Here is a 10,309-nt window from a genome sequence, read left to right as displayed (position 1 = left end):
CAGCAGTGGAAGTAAAGCTACAGAAGGATGTTAGCGAGCTGCGTGGGAGGCCAGACGCCTGCCAGCTGAGCGTCAGTGTGGGCAACAAGAAGATAATCACAGCTCAAGGAAAATAATTTAATGAACCTGAAAACCATTTCTTGAAGTTCTGAATCCACAGCCCTGCCCTTCAATCCCCACCGAAAATCCCTAATAACATGCAGATAAGAATACTGGAAACAAAATATCACAATCCCATCCTTGTATCAAATTATAGTGAATTCACGCCATAATGAGTGTCATTCTGTTCTCTGGCACTCACGGACGATGTGAAAGGACTGGAAAGGGTTCAATAGAGAGTAATTAAAATGACAAGCAGAAAGAGTGTTCTTTACATGATGACAAGCAAAAACCAAACTCTGGCCTTCGGGGGAGGATGAGGGCTTAGATGCAACATGCCAAAGGTGTGCACAGTCGGGTCAGATGCGGTCACCAAATCTTGTAATCCCGGCAGGTAGGGCTGGCTGATGGTGGTTGAAAGAGGCAAATTTGGAAGAGATAAAAGGGAAAGGCTGTTTTGCACAGTGGGTAACAATGTGGAAATCCTTCCCCCCAGAGGCTGAATCATTGGTTCTCGGTCTTGTCCAAACGTGAAATGAAGACGGCACAGAAGACCAACTGGGAGGCTGGCTGGGGACGGGATGGCCAGGAAGAGGGCGGTGCTAAGACAGGGGTGTTTTCACTCTCCATAGTATCATGTGAGGTCTGAGTCTGTGACAAATTGCATGGAAAACCTTTCTGAATGAAACTTTCTGGGGTGCCTGGGTGGCTCAGTCGGTTAAGCGTCAGACTCTTGATTGCGGCCCAGGTCATGATTTCACGGTTCATGAATGACAGCCCCGTGGCGAGTTGTGTGCTGACAGCTCAGAGCCTGCTTGGGATTCTCTCTCTTCCTCTCTCTCTCTGCCTCTCCCCCACTCCCTTGCTCACTCACTCTCTCTCAAAATAAGCAAACTTAAAAAACAAAAATAAAAAAGGGACTTTGTAAGATTTACATTATGGACAGCAATCGTGTTCTTCAACAAAACTGTCCAGGATGGTGCCGGGATGAAGAGACAGCTACGCTGAGCCGCCAGGTTATTTTCTGTATGCCGATGATCACGCGAAGAACTCCCATCCTGCCCTACGGAGGGAAGCTCAGGAGGCCGACGCTCAGGATGCCAGAGCTCACACGGCACACTAGAGAACCTCGAGAATTTCCCCAGGAAGGCAACCCAGGGGCCACAGTCTCCAAGGGAGGGTATCTCTTAGGTTTTCCTGGTTTCCCAAAGGCTAATTCTTTTTGTGGTGTTTTCAGACACCTCCAAAGATCAACAAATTCCATGTTGACCGAACTGTCTAAGGTGGCTCAAGATTAGCAAATCCAGCTGTTCTCAATGTACCACTCACCTGGTATGCTTTTGGAAAAAGCCCCTAGACGAACTGCATTTTTTTTAAAGTGCCTGCAAGTGATCGAGTGTGCAGCCCAAGTGGAGAACCACCACACTTCTCCATTAAAGTTAAAGTTAGTTATTTGAAGAGGTTCTGATTCTAGGAAGAGGGCAAAGGGCATTTGGGGATGAGCTCAGCGGAAGAAGCAAGGCGGCTCTGCCAGCTCCCCAGTGCCCACACGTGCCTGCGTGCAACCCCGGGGTGTCCCCACACGGGCGACAGGGGCAGGCATGCCGAGCTGCTTCACCTTCCTGAATGTCACCAGACTGCCTTGGACGTTGGAAGATAAGTTTTTCAGGTCCCTGCTGTCACGTGAGGGAGGACAGAGAAGAGACTATGCGTGCCCCTTCCTCTTGTAGGCACTGCCTCTGTGCTCCTCTCTAGAACCAGAGAGAAGGATGCATGAGCCCAGCAAGCCCCAGGAACAGGAACGTGCTTTCTTGTCACCAGTGCTGAGCTGTCCCATCTCTTTTTTGCTTCTCCACATTTACCAGTTTCCTCATCTTGCGGTTAGCCCCTTCTGCTCCACGTCGGCACAATTATGTTCCTCATCTCAGCATTTCAGCGCTCAGCCCGTGGCAGCCTCCACCTCTTCCTGTTCCCCATAGCGACTCCTTCTAGGGCTTGGATCACCACTATTGAGTGCTTCTCTGGGCCTACTCAGGGGCTTCTGTGGCTTCAGCTCAGGTCATATTAAGGGTGCTTCCAGGATTGGTTAGGACAACTGTATCCTAGGAAAGTTCTTCCTTTTCCTCACATCACAAAGTCTCCATCGTTTGCAAAGATGCCGAGCAAAGAGCCCAAATTGCAGAAAGGAAAAAAAAAAGTCACCCTGTGGAACTGGAAGGGCCACAACAGCTATAGCAAACCACGTGGAACGCAAAGAGGGCCAAGTCCCACACTCTGTGTTGGCAACTGCCCGGCACTGCCACCGGGGCTCTGGGCTCCCCCTTGGCAGGACAGCCTCCCACTTCCTCCATTTCTCCCTTAGGTATGCAGTACTCGCTCTTTAATGCCCTGCATGGAAAACCACTGTAGAGTGAGGAAACTTCCAGAAACAAACTTCACCCACAATCTCAGGTGCCCACATGACCCTCAGTGTCATTTGCTGAGGCTTTTAAAGGCATGTCTATTACCCCACTTATTTCCCCAATCTTTTTTTGTTCCCCACCTCCAGATCTACGTACTCCCTTCCGCACACCGAGTGTTAATTTCCTACCTCATTCCCTGGACTCCGTCCCTTCATAGATGCTAATACCACTTACATCATCCTTTACTGTCTCCATCAATATCTGTCCATACCCTGTTTCTAGATCTAACTCAAACTTCACCTCCTCCAAGGAGATGGCTGTCTTACAACTAACTTCACTGCATTCTGACCACGTCTGTGTTGTATCTCCTACCCCGCCAGGCCCGGTTGTAGTGTATTGATTTTTACATTTGTTGACATGTTGATTAAGTAAGTAGTTTGGGTTGTTTCATATACACCCATTATGCTTCCTCAACTAGATTTCAAGTTCCCCAAAACCCAGGACTCATGGTCAGACACAAAAGAGCTGTGGCTATGAGAGATGAGATGTAGGCCTTGGGTTTGGGCTGGACCTCAGAGGGTCTGTACCTGGCCGGGATGCCGGTGTTACATGTGATTATGATGGATGAGACTGTATTCTATATGTAGACTACCATATCTTAAACATTCTCACCAGTCAGCATCCTTTCACGGCTCTTCAGAAATCTGGAAAAGTCATGTACCTGAGGAGGTTGAGAACCTATGTTTGGTGTTTGGTGAGAAACCTCAAAGAAGAAAAACATGCCAACACTACACAAATTACAATGCCCTGCACTGTGTTTCTAGGACTTTCTCACTAACAGCTAATATTTAATGAGCACATACTGTATATGAGCCTATGAAATAGAAGGTGGGATAGAAAACAGGCCTGGAAATTATCTGCTTAAAGAAGTTTACAGACCCTTCCTCAGGTGGCTGGGAAGATGGTGGACATTCAGACTGAGCGTGCCTACCAAAAGCAGCTGACCATCTTTCAAAATAAGAAGAGGATCCTGCTTAGAGAAATTGGCAAGGAGAAGTTTCCACAACACTACAAAAACAGTCTGGGCTTTTGAGATGCCCACGGAGGCCACTGAGGACACCTATAGTGACAAGAAATGCCCCTTTACTGGTAATGTCTCTGTCTGAGGGCAGATTCTGTCTGGTGTGGTGGCCACGATGAAGATACAGAGGACCATTTTCATCCACTGAGACTACCTCCACTGCATCCCAAAGTACAACTGCTTCAAGAAACACCACAAGAACATATACATGCACCCGTCCCTTTGCTTCAGAGACATCCATGTTGGCGACATTATCACAGTGGGTGAGTGCCAGCTCTCAAGCAAGACTGTGTGCTGCAATGTGCTCAAGGTCACCAAGGCCACTGGCATCAAGAAGCAACTCTGGAAGTTGTGAGACTAGACGCCTGCCCACACCAAAGAAAATGATTTTCCCAGTCAAAACAAACAAAAAAAAAAGCTTACAGATGGCAGTGAATTAAACAGAAATGCTGACTTTAAAGAGAGACTATGTTAATTAAGTGCATTTATTTTTATTATTTTTTTGAAGAAATGCATTTCTTTTTTTATATTTCATTTATTTATATTTAAATGTTTATTTTACTCTTAAGAGAGAAAAAGAGAGAGTGCAAGCAGGGGAGGGGCAGAGAGAGGGACACAGAGTTTCCGAAGCAGGCTCCATGCTGTCAGCACAGAGCCCAATGCAGGTCTCAAACTCAGGAACTGTGAGATCATCACCTGAGCCAAAGTTAGACCCTTAACCAACTGAGCCACCCAGGTGCCCCTATTTATTTATTTTTGAGAGAGAGAGAGTGAGAGCGTGAGTGGGGGAGGGGCAGAGAAGGCGGTGAGAGAGAATTCCATTCAAGCTCCACGTTGTCAAAGCCCAATGCGAGGCTTGAACCCACAAACCTGAGCCAAAATCAAGAGTTGGTTGCTTAACTGACTGAGCCACCCAGGTGCCATAGTGTATTAAAAAAATTTTTTTTAATGTTTATTTTATTTTTGAGAGAGAGAGAGCACGCGTGCAAGCAGTGAAGGGGCAGAGAGAGAGGGAGACACAGAATCCAAAGCAGGTTCAAGATTCTGAGCTGTCAGCACAGAGCCCAACACAGGTTTAGAACCTACTAACCGCGAGATCGTGACCGGAGCCAGAGTCAGACACTTAACCGACTGAGCCACCCAGGTGCCCCTCAAGTGCATTTTAGTAGAGGTTCAAAGCACTAGGAGAGCCCAAAGGAGAAGACCCATTCAGTCTAGAGGCATGGTAAAGTAGACTGTAACAGTGATGGTCCCCAATGGGTCATGCCTCGTGGTGCACGTGCCCTTGTGTGTTGGGACAAATGGCACACATGACAGAAGCAGAGGCTTGGGAAATACTTGCACAGTAGGACTTGCTCTCTTGAAACACTGCCCTGTGACCATAATGTAAGGAAGCCAGTCTAGCCTACGAAGAGGCTACAGGGAGGAAAACGGAGACAGTCTCACTGTTGATTAGCTCCTACTGCCAGATGTGGAGTGAGGCCATCTAGGACATTCCAGTCCGGTTGATCTTACAGTTTAAGTGCAGCCACGTGAGGGGCCCTAGTGACACCAACAAAGGAGCCTCCCAGTTGACCCCTGAAGATGAGAGGAATAATAATTAAGACTCAAAGTTTGGAGTGATTTGTTTCACACCAATAGATAGTGTACAGAAACTGGTACCTGGAAGGAATTAGCACCTTAACAAAAATATGAAACATGTAGTATTGGCTTTGGATTGTGTGGCAAAGGAAGGCTGGGGGGGGGGGGGCAGGAGGTTTTGGGGGGAAATTTACTGCAGGAGGGGAAAGGCGGCACCTGTGTCTTCTAGCAGCGAAACGGCCCCAGCAGGAATTTAGAAGGTAGAAAACTGGCCAAATAAGCTTATGATTCGGACTCGGGGAATTTCCAGGCAGAATGTTAAAAGCGTAAATTGTCTTTTTTAGCAGCTCTTGCCATAAGGGACAGCAAGGAGGAACTGTTCAGCATCCCAGCAGAACTTAGAAGGAAGACGGGAGGTGTGGGGTGTGCTGGCTACCAGAGTCAAGTGTTTCGTATTTCTAGTCTCTCTAACCCACAGGAGTCTCCAAGGAATACATGGATGGCTTCAGGGTAAAGATCAAATCAAGTTTGAGGCTGTGACTCTTTGTTAAGACCTCAGAAAGATACAAGGTGGTGCTAGTAGCTCTCTCTGGAAAAGGAGCTTCTAAGAATCTTAAGGTCATTTGCCCTGTGGTTCTCTGACATGCTGCCCAAAGTGGAGGGAGGACCATCTCTAAAATAATTGTGGGAATGGCTTTTGTCTAACAAAGTAGACTCTTCTCTGACAGATTAAAAAAAAAAAAAAAAAAGCCGACATCGTTTTAGGGGAGTCCTCGGACAGGGAGAGTTCAAAGTGAAAAAAGCCTCCCTCCCCCCTCAGCTCCACACGATCTAAGGGCAGAAAGAGCTACTCAGCTGCAGACACAGTTCTTGCAGACCCGGAAGAGTATCTCCGAAGCTAAGAGGCACAGAGAACAATCGACTGAGGAATCACTCCCAGCGAGCTAGCAGGGCCTTGGCGCACGAGCATCCTTCCCTCCAAAGTAGAGAGCCTCGACAACACGGATCCTACTCGGTTCAGAATTGCCCAGTCACTGTGTGTCTCCCTCCACTCCCTCCTGGGACCTGAGTGTTTACCAAGGTCGTCAGGCCCTCTCTCACCACTGTGAGATGTGAGGCGAGGAGATGATTCTCTTTTTAGTTCACCATCCTTGACCCAAGGGGACCCAGGGAGGAGCTGCAAGCGAGGAGCCTTGCACAAACCGGAATCTGATTGGATCCGGAGGCCCTCCTCTGTGAGCCTGGGCCCCTGATTGGATGAGGCGTGTGGGCACCGGGAAGAGTGAGGGCATCCCACGTGCAAGGGATGTGAGCCATTTGTTAGAGGAGTGGTCCTCTTAACCATGCCTCCCAGTATACCCACTAGGTATCTCCCAGTATCCCCACTGTGTGTGTCTCCCTCCCCCATAGACTTTCAGTGCGGCCTTGGGATTTGCTTTGGCCAGTGGGACAATGACGCACCAGAGGCTTGACGGGCACTTGCACGTTAGAACATCGCCCTGAGATGCCACGTAAGGAAGACCATCGGCTTACTGGAGGAGGAGAGACCACATGAAGGGGAACTGAGGTGCCCCAGGTGTGAGCCAACAACTGCCAGACATCTTGACCATCAGCCCCTCCAGCCCCTCCTACCCTATGTTGAATGAGTATGTTCAGGTGAAACCAGCAGAGGAACTACTCAGTCAATCCACAGAATCATGGGAAATTCTACATCATTGCTAGTTTGAGTAAAAAGTTTCGGGATGGTTTTGTTAGGCGGCAATAGATAACTGACTCACGGGAAGATTTAAAAAAGCCTTCTTGGAAGAGCTGGTACTTAAAGATGAAAGAGTGAGCGCATAGAAGGCCACAGAAAGGTTATCCCTGGCACCACAAGGTAAGAGGCATGGGGGTAAGCATAGGCATGGGGTAAGGGGGAGGACAGGGAATTACAGGCTGCTTCATGCTTAATATGCCACAGTCTGTGGGAATTACACCCAGAAGGGGTAAAGAAGTCCCTCTTTTTGGAAAATAAGTCTTCCATTACTCATCAGAGGTCTTGGCTTAGCTGTGGGGGTCTTAGAGGTCTGGAGCTTTCCCACTTCTATTGAACAAACATATGCCATACAGGAGATTGTCCGGGTTGGCGGTGGCCAGAGGACAATGTGCTGTCACTTCTCGGCTGCATTAATGGGAAAGAAACAAACACCCACACTGCACCAGCTGGACGTGGCTCAAAGGCCAGGGGCAGTGTCCAGGGTTCAAAGGCCAGACACTCAAGGCTTACTGTATATGTGCTATTGTTTTCAGACCATGCAATGCTGAACACTGTACATAATTTCTCTGGGTTTCGTGTCTTCATTTGTAAAACGAGCAGGTGTCCGCCAACTCTGAAAGCCTATATAAGGTCCTAGGAAGATATTTTAATGCATAAATAAATATGTAAGTGCCTCCCACATAGTAAGCAGCCAAATATTTGTTGAATCTGAGTAGGCATTAGCAACAAAATGGACTCTGGTAGCACTGAAATACTATTCTCTGTAAGTCAGTACAACACTTTTGGAATGCAAATGGGAATAAGAATCAAGAGTCATAAAAATGTTTGTTCTTTGACTTTGTCATCCCATCCTTGGGAATTTATCCCAAGGAAATAATTAAACATATGATAAAAGCTATATGCATCACCACCAATGTCAAAAAAAAAAATTCAGCACCAATCTGAATATGCAATAAAAAGATAAATTATTGCCTGGGCAATATTATATAGCCATTACAAGAAATATTCTGAAAGGTGTAGAATCACAGGGAAGTGTTCAGGATTCCCTAATTAGGGGAATATTTTATATATATATATATATATATATATAATTTCCGGAGCTGTATAAAAATGGACCCTGCCAGAAAGAAACATGCAAACATGAAAATCGTTGTATAAAAGAGCTGAGATCGTAGTGAAGATTTTTCTTCTTCCTTATATGCTGCCTTTATAGTAAAGTTTTTTAAAACTTCATTGTCCCTGCTCTTCACCCTGGTGAGTAACCGGGTGTTCCTGTGGGAACAAGAGAAAGCCCACCATTTGTGCTCTGGGAGTGGCCTGGGGCCTTCCACGCCGCAGGAGCCCTGACAGAGGCACAGGCCCCTCCTGATAGCATCCAGGAGACCCACCAGGGACGCAGAGGGGCTGACCAGGAAGAGGGGCAAGCTAGCAAAGGGTAATTTAGACTCTCTGTAACTCCATCAAAGGAAGAAAGTATAACAAGGCCACGGTGAGAGACCCTGAGGTGCCCCACGTTGTGCCAAGACGGTTGTGGCAGGAGACCAGAGAACAAGGAAACGGCACTGCCCGAGAGGTGACCTGACCAAGTGTTTTGTTGGTGGAAACCATAGAGAGGCACTGACAGAAGTGACATCGCCTCACCCCCCCCACCCCCATCTGAAGTTAAGATCATCTTCTTCATTCAAACTAACCAGTAGTTTTGAGCATCTACTTTGCATAAGACGCTGAAGAGGACACAAAGATGACTAAGACAGGGTTTCTGCTGCAAGGAGCTGGCATCCCAGCACGGGGTGGGGGAGGGGGAGAAGAGAGAGAGAGACACAGACACAGAGAGACAGAGAGGATTATCCCACAAGGCAGAACACTTAAAAGTGGGGGAACCAGTGCTACCAAAGTCAGGAGGAGGAAGAGACCATGTCCAGCCAGAAGGATCACTTGCCTGGCCCTTAAAGGACGGGTTTTGTCGGAGATGACCCCTGGGGAGGTGTTTCAGGCTGTGGAGCCGGTGGAAGCCAGATGGCAGAGGTGGGGAAGCCCCTGGTGCACTTGGGCAGCGGTGAGCAGTCTGGTGAGGCTGGTCCAGAGCATGCAGAGCGAGGGCAGGGAGAGATTTGGTGGGAAGGGGGAGTGGAGCCAGGAAGGGTTCATAGCTCCAGTGGTCTGCCGGGCTGTGCTTTCAAATAAGGCACCAGGGCGCCTGGGTGGCTCAGTCAGTTAAGCATCAGACTCTTGATTTCGGCTCAGGTCATGATCTCACATTCATGGGATCAAGCCCCACGTCAGGTTCTGTGCTGACAGCGTGGAGGCTGCTCGGGATTCCCTCTCTCTCTCTCTCACTCACTCAAAATAAATAGTTTTTAAAAAGAGAGAAATACAAACTGAGGGTTGATGGGGGGTGGGAGGGAGGGGAGGGGAGGTGATGGGTATTGAGGAGGGCACCTTTTTGGATGAGCACTGGGTGTTGCATGGAAACCAATTTGGCAATAAATTTCATATATTGAAAAAAAAAGAAGTTAAAAATAAATAAATAATTCTTTGAGAAAAAAATAAAATAAAATAAAAAGAGAGAAAAAAGAATAAGGCACAGTGACAGGACCTTGGAGACAGAGTGGGGAAGACAGGAAGGAGTGGCCTGGCTAGGGAGGAGCCAAGAGAGCTTGATACAGCGGGGGGGGGGGGGGGGGGGGGGGGGGGGGGGGGGGTCTGCAGGTGAGCAGAAAGGAAAAGATGGGAGGAAGGTCACAGGGGCAGAACTGATAGGGTTTGGTGATTGACTGGTGTCGGGTGGGAGGAAGGAGTCGTAGATGATTCCGGGGCTAAAGCCCCCTGAGACAGAGCCCTAGGCATGCTGGCAATGGGGACAGGAAACGGGCTGGATGAGGAGGTGAAAGCGAAGGGTTAGCTTGGGAAGCAGTGAGTTCAGTGCAAGTGGCCCAGTCCAGCCAGAGGCTTGAGCGACCAGGCAGGACTTCGCGGGAGAGCCGGCCATTCAAAGGCTGTAGCTGCAAAGGCAGAAGTGTCCGACAAGAGGGCTGAAGGCAGAAACTCACGGCACGATCTGCTGACATCAGAGGAGAGGAAGCAAATGACGGGAAAAGTGGCGGAACTGAGGGCGCAGAGGAGAGCACGGTCCCGAGGCTTGGATGGAAAGTGGCAACTGTCCTGTGCAGGGCGAGGCAGGGGCGGTGGTCTCAGAAGAAGAGTTTCGGGCGGGCAGAAGCCAGGCTATGAGAAGCTGAGAGCACGGTCACAAAACGGGGACAGGCTTTCTTAACTTTTTCATTACGTTTGGCAGTAAGGAGAGGAGGGCTGGGTGGCAAGCTGAAGGGGGTTCAGGGTCAAGGGAAAATGGGTTTTAGGGTGTATACCTTTGAACATGTTTGTAGGTAA

The 10,309-nt window shown here is 48.5% G+C and overlaps 1 pseudogene; it reads left to right on the top strand.

Annotated features, from left to right (window-relative positions):
* Nucleotides 1–1,657: 1,657 nt before the first annotated feature.
* LOC128311298 (40S ribosomal protein S11-like) lies at nt 1,658–5,314 on the top strand (annotated as a pseudogene).
* The last annotated feature ends 4,995 nt before the right edge of the window (nt 5,315–10,309 follow it).

This window comes from Acinonyx jubatus, chromosome A3 (genome assembly GCF_027475565.1).
Source record: "Acinonyx jubatus isolate Ajub_Pintada_27869175 chromosome A3, VMU_Ajub_asm_v1.0, whole genome shotgun sequence".
Taxonomy (NCBI): domain Eukaryota; kingdom Metazoa; phylum Chordata; class Mammalia; order Carnivora; family Felidae; genus Acinonyx; species Acinonyx jubatus.
The sequence above is the reverse complement of the archived record's forward strand: the minus strand, read 5'-3'. Positions and strand labels throughout refer to the sequence as shown.